The following is a 12743-nucleotide window of genomic DNA, read 5'->3' as shown; positions in this document are numbered from 1 at the left end:
GGATGATACATGAGGTCAGCACAAGATACAGGTCATAAAGACCTTGCTAATAAAACAGGTTGCATGCAGTAAAGAAGCCTGCTAAATCCCACCAAAACCAAGATGGTGATGAGAGTGACCTCTGGTCGTTCTCACTGCTACACTCCCACCAGCACCATGACACTTTACAAATGCCATGGGCATGTCAGGAAGTTACCCTATATGGTCTAAAAACAGGAGGCATGAATAATCCACCCGTTGTTTAACATATAATCAAGAAATAACCATAAAAATGGGCAACCAGGAGCCCTCAGGGCTGCTCTGTCTATGGAGTAGCCATTCTCTATTCCTTTACTTTCTTTGAATCTCTTTCGATTTAGGCTAGAAGTCCAATGCGCTTATCCATTGCACCACAGAGCCTGCTTGCTATTCCTTTACTTTCTTAATAAACTTACTTTCACTTTGCCATATGAATTTGCCTTGAATTCTTTCTTGTGTAAGATCCAAGAACCATCTCTGGAGTCTTGATCAGGACCCCATTCCGGTAACAGTACTATTATTTTCCTTATATTACAGTTGAAGAAATGGAAGTTCCAAGAAGCTAAGGGACCTAGGCTTGTAGATAGAGGAGAGGACAGATTGAAGGTCATGCTGTCAGGTGGCACAGCAAATGTATAACCAGGAAGATATGCAGCCATGCATCTCTGGGGTCAGCACACACTTGTGTCTCTTGAAGTCATGGGTTTGGTTCCAGGGTGGCTGTTTTTTCTGGCAGCTGGATAGGACACTAAGGACACCCTTGTCAATTGAACTCTCCCTATTTTACCTAAGAGGAAATAAATTTGTGGTTTGTGCTCCACAATTAGAAGTGGCAGAAATAAGATCAGAATCCTTACCTTCCAACACTTATCAAGTGTCTATCCACCGTACTACACAGCTTCCTTAATCCTGAAGTCAGACATTTTATTGGTGTTTTATAAACTATCTGAGCAAACCGATGTGGGAGATACACAGATTGTATTATTTATATAGAAATCCAGCAAGTTGAAAATTGTTCTCACCCTGGGTCAGTTTGTTATTGTAACATTTACAATTTACAGCAAGCAATAAAACAAGATAATACAAAACAAAATAATCTGAACAATATGAACCCTAAACGAAGTAACAAATGTCCAGTTAGATTCTATTATAATGCCACCATTATTAGAGCCACTCCAGCTTTCTAGTATGCCAGAGGGCCATGTGAACTAACTGGTTCTACAAGAAAAAAAAAATGTTTTAAGTGTAAGTAAAACTTCCTCCATCTGCTAAGGCATACTGATCTTCTGTAAACAGGTACAATAAAATATAATATAAATAAAAGCCAAGGCTTCCCTGAATGAGAATGTGAATTATCACCTCCCATTCTCAGCTCATCTCACCAGTCTCTTGTGTCTCAGCCACCAGTAAGCCACCTGTTGGTCCTTCCCAACAAGGCTATGCAGGAGGACAGGTCTCTGGATGACCTTGACCCACCCAGATTTCTTACAGAATGCACTGAGAATATGACATCCTGACATAAGGAAAAAGGCCCGGAACCACCGGGCTATATTCTGCGACACTTGAGCTCAGCAAGCCCCGTGGCACCCAGGATATAAAAGCCCAGGGTGGTGTGCTTTCGGTGTCCTTAGCTGTATTGTGACATGGGGTCTGTGCAGATAAGACTCCACCCCACCCTGGATGGCTTTCCTGAGCTCTGGAGGACCAGCTTGTCAGGGATCCTAGGCTTTGGTTTATCCTTGCTGCTTATCTGTGAGTATTAAGTCTGTTTGCCTAACTTGGTATGTATGAGTGTTCTATCCCACCAGACTCATACAAGTGGTAGAGAACCTTTGCAGGCTAACCCTTATTAACAAGAGTGAAGATCAGGCCTTGAAACAGATTCAAATCCGGACACACTACCTCTGAGACTCGGGTACTCACATGTTCTAGCTAAGTATCTAAGTACTCCACTTAACCCACCTGCGATAAACTTGAGGTTACACAAGGAAGGAAACCTGCCATGTTCACCTTTGTCTCGCTACCACCTACCACAGCCCTAATGCATACTAGGAGGACAATACCTATCTTTGGAATGCTGTCACATTAGATAATAAAGGACTCAATGAGTTAACGGATATCATGGTGACTAAAAATCAGGGATAGAATGGTTCAAATGTAGCGTATTCCTCCTGTGGTCACAGACAATGTCTGTGTGGAAACATTAGAAGATTTCAGTTCATCTCAAACCCCAGATAAACCACTAGTGAGATATGGCTGATAAAAATGGCACAGCCTTAAGATTGACTTAACAGGAGTATGGTGCTCAGAAGAAAGAAGGTTAATAGGGGAGTCTTCACTCCTGTGTCACTTCCCAGGCATTCTAAATGCTGTGCTCAATCTAATGGGAGCTGGTCCTTCTTTTGTCCTTTCTCTTCACATTGTTTATCTTCCACTTCGAAGAAGGCTTTCCGCCCCAACTTTTCTCTCTCTACCATCCTTCTTGGAGTTCTTTCTGGTTCCACAATACCAGTCCCCACACTCTCAACTTATATCTGTTTCCCTGGAATCCCTATTACAATGCTATAGCACTTACCTTTTTGCTTAATCTTTTAGCTATTTATATACACATCTTCTTCAACATTGCAAAGCACTGCTCAAAAGAAAGCAATTTTCATTATCTTTTGTTAGATTTGCTCCATGTATGTTTTATATCTATTACTTCTCTTCGCATCATTAGATTGTAACCTCTGCATTTCTTTGTAAATTACATGTTGCCCCTAGCTAGTTGTTCTGAACAAAGAACAAATGTTGCTAATCTGGTGATCTACAAGCCATAATAAGAGGAAGCTGACATGTTAGCAAGGAACAAGAACATACACTCCAAGACAGGAGTGAGGTTTTGAAACATCCCTTAGTATATAACTACATACATGTATTTTCTAGTTACATTATTTTCATGTCCACAACTTGGTAAGCAACTCAGGATATAAGCAGATAATTCCCAGAAAGGAAATAAAAATGGCTAATAAACATAGGCAAAGATGTTCCATCTCAGTGATTAAGAAGGGAAGTTCAAATTAAACAAAATGAGACACCGTCATTTGCCCATCACATTGCCAAAAAGTATCATCACATTTATGTTAGTAAAAATCAGAAATAACTGAAATATCTGTCAAAAGTGAAATGCTAAAATAAATTACATCCATGCTCTGAATACTTCGTAGCCATCACAATGAAACATATACATTTGTGTATACATATGGAAAAATGATTATGACATACTGTCAAATGTTTTAAAAGCAAGTTGAAAAGCATGTATTTTTGGGAAAAACCCATATGTTCTATGTTTCTATGTTCATATAAATACATATTCAAATATCTACGCAATTGTAGGTGCAAAACCTAAAACTAAAACAAAGATACAAACAGAAACAAAGGTCTGGAAAGAAAAACACTCAAGTGCTAACTGTGGTTACCCCTAGGGAAGTAAAACAGGAAGGATTTTTTCTTTTTATTTTAGATACTTCTGTGCATTTTTTGTTCAAAACTAAAGTAATACTTTTGACTTTCTTTGAAACGAAAAATAAAACCAATAAAATTTGTAGTCATAAAAGTAGTTATAAAATGTTTTAACTATTCTAGACAACAGTGACCCAACTTCAGGAACTGCATGCATGAGTAGTCTAAGTATTCTTTATAACTCTATGCTCGCAAAATTATTTACACATATTTGTGTCAGTTACAGAAATCTGAAGCCCTATGTGGAAGCCTAGAAGAATTGTTTCTATATTGCAGATGAGGCAAGAAAGAAACAAAAAGAAAACAAAATTTAATACTTTATAAATTGACAACCCAGGGACAGGGCCCTCAGAAACAATTTACCTGATTCTTCTTGTTTTATGTTAGGGATCAGAAATTCAAATGCAAGTATCAGAAATTAAGAAGCCAGCTGGGAATAAAACAATACGGAGAGTACAGAGAGTTCAATACTGCATAAAGGGAGCAGCCATTTCATAACTCCTGTTGAGAGGATGGGTCTGGTATTATCAGATTGTTCAATGTTTCCAGAGAAACCAGGAATCAGAATTTTTATATTGATACTCTCAGGTTTTAAATTTTAGCAACCAATTTTTTAAAATCCTAAATGCTGTGTTGATAAACACTGTGAAAGCCACACAAAACTTATCTCCTGGCTGGATGTGGCCTGCAGCCTCCTGTTTGCCATTTTTGGGTTTTCCAATCTTTGAAGCATTCTAGTGGAAAAATTCTAACACAAAAGTCCCCAACCTTTTTGGCACCAGGGACCAGTTTTGTGGAAGACAACTTTTCCACGGAGAGGTGGGGGATGGTTTCAGGATGAAACTGTTCCACCTCAAATCAGGCGTTAGATGCTCATAAGGAGTGCACAACCTAGATCCCTCATGTGTGCAGTTCACAATAGGGTTCGTGCTCCTATGAGAAGCTAATGCTGCAGCTGATCTGACAGGAGGCAGAGTTCAGGCGGTAATGGCTCGCCCACTGCCACCTCCTGCTGCGCTGCCCGGTTCCTGACAGGCCACGAACAGGTAATGGTCTGCGACCCAGGGACTGCGGACCCCTATTTTAATACATCCTTCAAGACTCAGATCAATTCCCTCTTCTTACAGTAGCCCTTTGCCTGTGGTATTACAGACTATTAGAATTCAAAGGCAGGTGGATTGCCTGAGCTCAGGAGTTCAAGATCAGCCTGGGCAACATGGCGAAACCCCATGTCTACCAATAATTTTATATATATATATATATATATATATATATATATTAGAGTTCAAAGATATTTCAGAAATATCTTGTTAAATCTCTCATTTGTTGTAGTAAGATATATAACATAAAATTGGCCATATTAACCAATTTTAAGTACACAATTTAGTGGCATTAATTACAGATGCAGTGTTGTGCAACCACCACCAGCTATTTCCAAAAATTTTCTGTCACTCCAAACAGAAGCTCTGTACCCATTAAACAATAACTTTAATTATTGCCTCCCCCAGTCCCAGACAACTTCTAATCTACTTTGTTTCTATGACTTTGCTTATTCTAGGCACCTAACATAAATGGAATGATTCAATATATTTCCTTTTGTGTCTGGCTTATTTCACTTAGCATAATGTTTTCGAGGTTCATCCATGTTGTAGCATGTATCAGAACATCATTTTTTCATGGCTCATTAATATCCCATTATATGTGAATACCACAATATCACATTTTCTTTCTTTTTTTTTTTTTTTTTGAGACGGAGTCTTGCTCTGTTGCCCAGGCTGGAGTGCAGTGGCACGATCTCAGCTCACTGGAAGCTCCACCTCCCGGGTTCACGCCATTCTCCTGCCTCAGCCTCCCGAGTAGCTGGGACTATAGGCACCCACCATCACACCCAGCTAATTTTTTGTATTTTTAGTTGAGATGGCGTTTCACTGTGTTAGACAGGATGGTCTCGATCTCCTGACCTCATGATCCACCCGCCTCAGCCTCCCAAAGTGCTGGGATTACAGATGTGAGCCACTGCGACCGGCCCACATTTTCTTTATCCATTCATCTTCTGATGGACAATTGAGTTGTTTTTACCTTTTGGAGATTGTGGGTCACGCTTAAAACATTTGTGTACAAGTATGTGTTTGAATATCTGCTTTTGATTCTATACCTACGAGAATTACTGGGCAGGGTATACTGGGTATACTGGGTATTACTGGGTAATGTATACTGTGTAATTCTATATTTAACTTTTTGAGGAACAACCAAACTGTTTTCATAGTGACTGTACATTTTACATTCCCATCGTCAATGTATGTAAAATGCTCATTTTTAAGATGAAGAACCCATGGGCAACGCCAGTGAGACAGCTCAACCATAGACACAGGAAGTCAGCTGCAATGCACAGCTGACATCAGAAACCAGGTATCTTGACTCTCAGTGTAGACACAGCCCTCTTTCCAAGGTTAAATCCATTAAAATTTAAACCAGATGATTAGGCAAATGGCTGGAATGTCTACGCAAAGACCTGGTCGCTACAAATAGATCACTTGATATGTTTAGAAGAAAGAATTTGAGTAAGTTCTAGACTTTTTTCTCCATCATGGAATATGGTTTTCTTTTACCCTTTTCTTCCTCAGGCCTAGGCTCTAAAAGTAGATTAGATCATATTTGTTTTTAGCCTCGTATCTAATTGTAGGATAGTCAGAAAATGTCTTTTATCATTATTAGAACTATAATTCTAAAATAACAGCTTAAAAAATTCCTTGAAATGTCATACGTATTATTTCAGAAAAGCTGAAAAACTCAGAAAAGTAGAAAGGAAAAAAAAAGATCACTCAGAGAATGGTCAACCAGAAATATGACTATTAATCTTTACCTTTTTTCCAGACTTTTTTTTTCTAGGAATGGTATTTTTGTTTGGTATATATTATTGGAATTATAAAATCTTAAAGCTTATGGCAATTATTACATTTTGGGGTGAAGTTTAAAAATCAAATAAGGAAAAATAGATATTAAGTTCTACATTTAGTTAGTACTTCTTCCTACCAACTTACAGCCCTCATAGTTTGGTGACAGTTTTGGTGGAGTGCTATTACTTACTTGCCCACGTGGAAATGGGTCATTTACTTAAATATAACACCTGCAGGGACATGGCCACACATTATACTATTTTGCTTTTTCTTCCATGCCTTATACAATGCTGCACATACAATAGATGCTCAGAAAAAAGCTTGTGGATGATTTTTACTGATTTCATGCCATCATTAAGGTTAATACCCTCAGAATCTCCATAGGCAGTAGTAGCCCAACCCAGGCCCTGCAGGGCCCAGTCTTGGAGACTTTCACATTCCAAGAAACTTGGTTTAGAAATCAAAGGTAATTTAAAAGTTATTTGAATCTTTACTGTCATTGCTTGAAGAATATTAAAGAGAATTCAACTTGTAACCCATAATGGTAGTCTTAAATCCTCCTTGGCCCCATTCTTCTTCTTTTTTCCCCCCTTTTCTTTTTTCCCTTCATTCCTCTTGCTTCAGTATGTCCATGGCTGACTTAAAGCCCCCCTCTCAAAATCTCTACCAAAATTCTCTCCGAACTTGATTCCTTGTGATTCTTGGTTTTGCTTTTCGTCCCCCTTCCTTTGGCTTCTATTCCTTCTTTCTTCCCACCAGGAAATCACAGCCCTTGGCATCATCTTGGCACTCACACTTGTTTCTTCACTCAGCCCTTTTCTCCTTGGTCACTGATTCTGCTCCATGAGCAGTCAGAAATGGAGCTGGCAAGCTCAGCCTCTCAGCTGGAGACACTGGAGTCAGGGCTGAAGGGAGGAGAGAGGAGAAGATCACAAATGCTTATCATCTAATGTCCTTTCTTTTATTCTCATTACACAGTGAAATTCTAATATATTTACTTATTGGGGGTGGGCTACATGAAAGGTATCTGGAAAAAATATGTGGCAATTATAAGGGTAAAATGATAAAATTTTCTTTGAGGAGGGAGAACACTGCCTACCCATCCTCCCCTCTTTAGGGTGTCACCCTGACAACATAATAGTTCTGACCTTTTGATTTTACATGCAAGGTCATGGGCCTTCTGACCTTTGAAACTGTCAACACTTACCTCTGGGATTTTGCTGAGGTCTCTCTTCGGTACAACGATGGGTGTAATCAGACATCACACAGTACATCCTTTTGTCTCTCATAGAAATAAGAGGTTTCAGACCAGGCGCAGTGGCTCACACCTGTAATCCCAGCACTTTGGGAGGCCAAGGTGGGCAGATCATGAGGTCAAGAGATCAAGACCATCCTGGTCAACATGGTGAAACCCAGTCTCTACTAAAAATATAAAAATTAGCTGGGCATGGTGGCGGGCCTGTAGTCCCAGCTACTCAGGAGGCTGAGGCAGGAGAATTGCTTGAACCTGGGAGGCGGAGGTTGCAGTGAGCAAAGATTGCGCCACTGCACTCCAGCCTGGGCGACAGAGCGAGGCTCCGCCTTAAAAAAAAAAGAGGCAAAAGGCAAAGTATACCTGGTATATGATCACTAGACTGGTAAGGGAAAAATGCCACAAGTGAGTGTGCATACAACTCCAGTAAACACAGTGCACATGCGCCCCCCCAAAAAGCCAGTAGGCCACCGCACAGGCAGACAACCCCCACAAGGGAAGAATAAAGGGAGAAGTAATGCAGACCCCAAAAGAATGCCAACATATAAAACTCCAAATCAACGGTCAAACAGTACACTTGATCTCTCAAGTTGCCCGCGTGGCCCTCTTCCAAGTGTACTTTATTTTCTTTCATTCCTGCTCTAAAGCTTTTGAATAAACTTTCACTCCTGCTCCAAAATTTGCCTCATTCTCTCACTCTGTCTTACGCCCCTCGGTCAAATTCTTTCTTCTGAGGAGGCAAGAGTTGAGGTTGCCGCAGACCCATATGGATTCACCACTGCTAACACAAGTAATACTCAAAATGCAGTATTCCTGGGTGAGAGCAAACTTAGGGAGCATCCAATAGTGCTTACTTCCCTCTTGACCCATGTAGATACCAACAGATGATCACTGAAATATTGTATTCAATTTGGCTAACTCTGTATGCATTCCTGATGAAGGTTGCTATAAGAGATTCAGAAATGACAGAAGGACAGTAGGACAGAATTCAAAAAGTGTGGGTTAGTATTCCAGGATATGGGATGTGAAGCTACCACTCACCCAGTTGCTCAAGCCACAAACCTAAGAGGCTTAATTTCTCTTTCCCTCAGCCATCATATCCAATTGACTCTACTCTCAATCCACATCCTAAATCCATTCACTTCTTCCATTGTCACCACTTCTACCCTAGTTCAAGCCCCCAACAATAGCCTCATAACTGGTCTCTTTCTACTCTTGTTCCTCCATAGAAGCTGGTGTGATGTTTTTAAAAATATATAAAGCATAAGATGACTTGCCAACTCTCAAATGGCTTCTCATCACATTTTGTTTTGCTGTTCTTGTTCTTTCCATACATCATATTTAAAATAAAATCTAAATTCCTCATCTGAAAAGGCCCAGATCTTCCCTTGTACCTCTCTGTTCTTATTCACTGAGCTTCAGGCACATTGGCTTTCTTTTTATTCCCCCAACACACTATGCTGGTTGAAATGTACTTCCCCCTTGTTTTCACATGGCTCCTTCTAAGGACTCAGTTTAACTGTTACCTACTACAGAGGACTTCCCTGACTGCTTATTCTGAAGTCACCACCCAGTTGTTCATCACATCGGTGTGTTTTCTCAGCACTTATTTATAGTTGTTTCTTGTGTGTGTATATGTGTGTGTATTTGTGTGTTCAACTGCTCAATTTTTGTTGAATGAATGGACTTGTAAGCCCTACTTCTCCAATTTTTTAGATGAGCATCAGAAAATATTGAGCAGGGGTTAAGACTAACAATTTTCATCTTTTTTTTAACCTTCTCTACAACAGCAATTTTATCTTTTGTCAATTTCTCTGTCATGATTAGCAATGAAACTTTCGCTGTGGAAAGTGGTTAGGTTCAGAGGCAGCAAAGAGGAATGGCCTGGAGACTTGCAACTCACTCCATATGTAGACTTGAAGAAATAAGAACACCAAAGGATCGGGGTGGAGAGCAGTGGCTTTAAACAGAGAAATAAAATAGGCTGAGTTCCTATAGCCTCCTACAGAGAAGAAACAAAAAAAGTCAAAGTAGGAGCTGATAAATAACGGGATTTAATTAACACTGGAAAGGCCCATGAGGCTTCCCTACATGCTCCCTACAAAACCTCTGAACTCACATCTCTCCTCTTCCTACTGTCCTCAGAGCACAACATAATCCTGCCTAGAACTGACACTGAAAACTCATATTACCACCTCTCATCTGGCCAAATCCTTCAGATTCAGACAAAGCTCCCCCACTCCCTTTCTGAGAAGTCATCCTTACAAACTTCAGTCCACACAGAACTCTCTCTTTCTGATCTCGTTTCAAGAGGAAAATCCAGTTGCATCAGAGTTCATTGTTCTCTGCTTATTTTTTTGTTTTGTTTGTTTGCTTGCTTTTGGAGACAGAATATCATCATCACTCAGGCTGGAGTACAGTGGTGCAATACTGCTCACCGCAGGCTTGACCTCCCAGGCTCAAGTGATCCTCCCACCTCAGCCTCCTGAGTAGTTGGGACCACAGGCACACACCACCATGCCCGGCTAATTTTTTATTTTTTGTAGAGATGAGATCTTGCTATGTTGCCCAGGCTGCTCTTAAACTCCTGGGCTCTTGTAATCCTCCCAAGTAATCCTCTTGACTCAGAATCCCAAAGTGCTAGGATTATAGGCGTCAGCCACCATGCCTGGCCTGTTTGCTTTATCTTTGCTTCTACTTGTTTTATTTTCACTTTTGCTCATCTGAATCTAAGAATCCTATAAGTGTTGAACACAAAATACTCAATAAATTTTTTTTGATTAATTATATAGATTCATACTCTGTCTGCAGTTTCTACTGTAAAGGAGGAAACCAGAAGGAAAAACCTAAAGGTGAGGGAAGAAGAAAGTGCAAGAAAAATAGGGGCTCTAGAATACAAGAAAAAGGAAGCAGAGGTACAGGAATGGGGAAGACACCCAGCAAATGAGCTTTCATTGTGAAGACTTAATCACAGTTTATAACATGTTGTCAATCTGCTAAAATGGAAGTTGACAGGAAATTGGCAGAAACAGAGAAATGGACACAGGCCAATTTACTCTCTTTTGTTAAATCTCTCCAGTGCCTTGCCTTATTTGCAACTACTTCAGTCTCAAAGCCAGGCAGATTCTGGTTCTTTCCTTATGCAAACATTGATTATTAACAGACTAATTCATACATAGCTAGAAGATAATTATCTGTGCACATTAAGCCAGATGAGCCATCCTCTATCACCTGCTTCTTTTTAAAAATGAATCAAAATTTACTGTGGGATATAAGTAAATCTCACTGAGAAAACATGAAATCTCTCTATCTTTTTACAATCATAACAAAAGCAGCTTTTACCATTCATTTTTAGAAACCAACTCACATTTTTTCCCTTAACAACATGTGTAAATTTATTGTTCTATTTTTGGGGGTGGGGATGTAATTTTTTTCAATTGTGGTTATATATACATAAAAGTATCATCTTAGCCATTTTTACATGTACAGCTCAGTAGTATTATGTACATTCAAACTGTGTGTAACCATCGGCCCCCATCCATCTTCATAACTCTTTTTGTCTTGCAAAATTAAATGAAAACTCTGTACCCATTAAACAAAGCTCCCCATTCTTCTCTCCCCAGCCTTTGGTAACCACTGTTCTATAATACTTTCTGTCTCTATGGGTAGAAACCAACTAACTTGTAAAGGACTCACTAGTGTCTATCATTTTGTGAGGCAGATAGACTTGTGTTATTCTCTATTGTTTCCCAGCACCTAGCATAATGTCTGGTACATGTCAGGTGTTCAATAAATGTTTGCACACTGACTAAGTGAATGAATGATAGTTCCAACTCCTGGTCCGCCCTCAGGTGACCCTAAGTTAAAGACTCAGACATACAGGAAATACAGGTTGGATGCAAAGAGAATATTATCGATGGAGAAGGACACCAGCATTTTGCTGCTCTATTTGTCTCCACCCAAAATTCATTCCACAAATATAAACTGAATGCTTCTACATGATGGAAGTGCATTAGAGCCTCAAATACAAAGATGAACACATAGACTGTGCCTCCAATGTATGCTTTCCCACGATCACTTCATAGCATTGATTACACTCTAGTGTAATCGTGTATGTACCTGCCCTGCCACTATACTGTAAGCTCTGGCTAGGACATTGTCCATCACATAGTAAGCACTCAATAAATAGTTGGCGAATCATCTAATGGAGACTGTAGCCCACTGTGGGGAAAAAGACGCACAATCATACAAAGTCAGGATCCTTAGTTGTATGAAAGAAAAGCTGCTGACTCTTGCTGATATAGCAGAAAAGGATTATATTGAAGATATTGGGTAGCTCTCAGGTGTGTTGGAAGGTGTAGAGATTCAGGACTGGGGCCATTCCTCTGGGAATAATGCACAAAACCACTGCAGAACTAGCCCAGCAAGAAAACTATCACCATTGCAGCTCTCCATCAATACCACTATTACATCAGAAACTCCATGTTGCAACCACTGAGAAACTAATGTCACTGCTAGTGCTGCCAACAAAGGCAGCCGCCTGGCTATTAGGGCAATTCATACCAGCAAGGCAAGGAGCTCCATAATGAGCCACTTTCCTCTGGTAGCTCATACCTGAATTTAAGTTTGATATGGATGAGCCTGACTGGCAAAGCCTAGGTTATATTCTTGAGCCCAGTTGTAATGGAGGCTGGGAATCTGAGTTCTAAATAAAAGAAAGTAGGCTGGGTGCGGTCGCTCACGCCTGTAATCCCAACACTTTGAGAGGCCAAGGCAGGTGGATCACTTTATTTCAGGAGTTCAAAAACAGCCTGGCCAACATGGGGAAACCCCATCTCTACTAAAAATACAAAAGTTAGCAAGGCATGGTGGCACATGCCTGTAGTCCCAGCTACTCAGGAGGCTGAGGCATGAGAATCGCGTGAACTTGGGAGGCGGAGGTTGCAGTGAGGTGACATTGTGCCCCTGCACTCCATCCTGGGCGACAGAGCAAGACTCTGTCTCAAAAAAAAAAAAAAAAAAAAAAAAGGAAGTGATTCGTATGACATGAATCCAGCAGCAATATGCAATAGGCA

General features: G+C 40.2%; 2 long non-coding RNA genes across 2 annotated transcripts in view; both read right to left on the bottom strand.

Moving 5' to 3' along the window:
• LOC109028869 (uncharacterized) overlaps positions 1-1491 on the bottom strand; it is a 32089-nt gene extending 30598 nt beyond the window's left edge. Inside the window, exon 1 of the long non-coding RNA XR_002007849.1 lies at positions 1378-1491. This is a non-coding gene — a long non-coding RNA (uncharacterized lncRNA). The remainder of the gene's footprint in view (positions 1-1377) is intronic.
• Positions 1492-6731: 5240 nt separating this feature from the next.
• Positions 6732-7835, bottom strand: LOC129525484 (uncharacterized). The gene is made up of 2 exons (XR_008669820.1): positions 7624-7835; positions 6732-7321 (listed from the first exon to the last, which is right to left on the bottom strand). It is a non-coding gene; the product is annotated as an uncharacterized lncRNA (long non-coding RNA).
• Between the last annotated feature and the right edge of the window lie 4908 nt (positions 7836-12743).

The sequence above is a fragment of the Gorilla gorilla genome, chromosome 9 (genome assembly GCF_029281585.2).
Source record: "Gorilla gorilla gorilla isolate KB3781 chromosome 9, NHGRI_mGorGor1-v2.1_pri, whole genome shotgun sequence".
Taxonomy (NCBI): Eukaryota; Metazoa; Chordata; class Mammalia; order Primates; family Hominidae; genus Gorilla; species Gorilla gorilla.
This window is presented reverse-complemented; position numbering and strand designations above follow the sequence as displayed.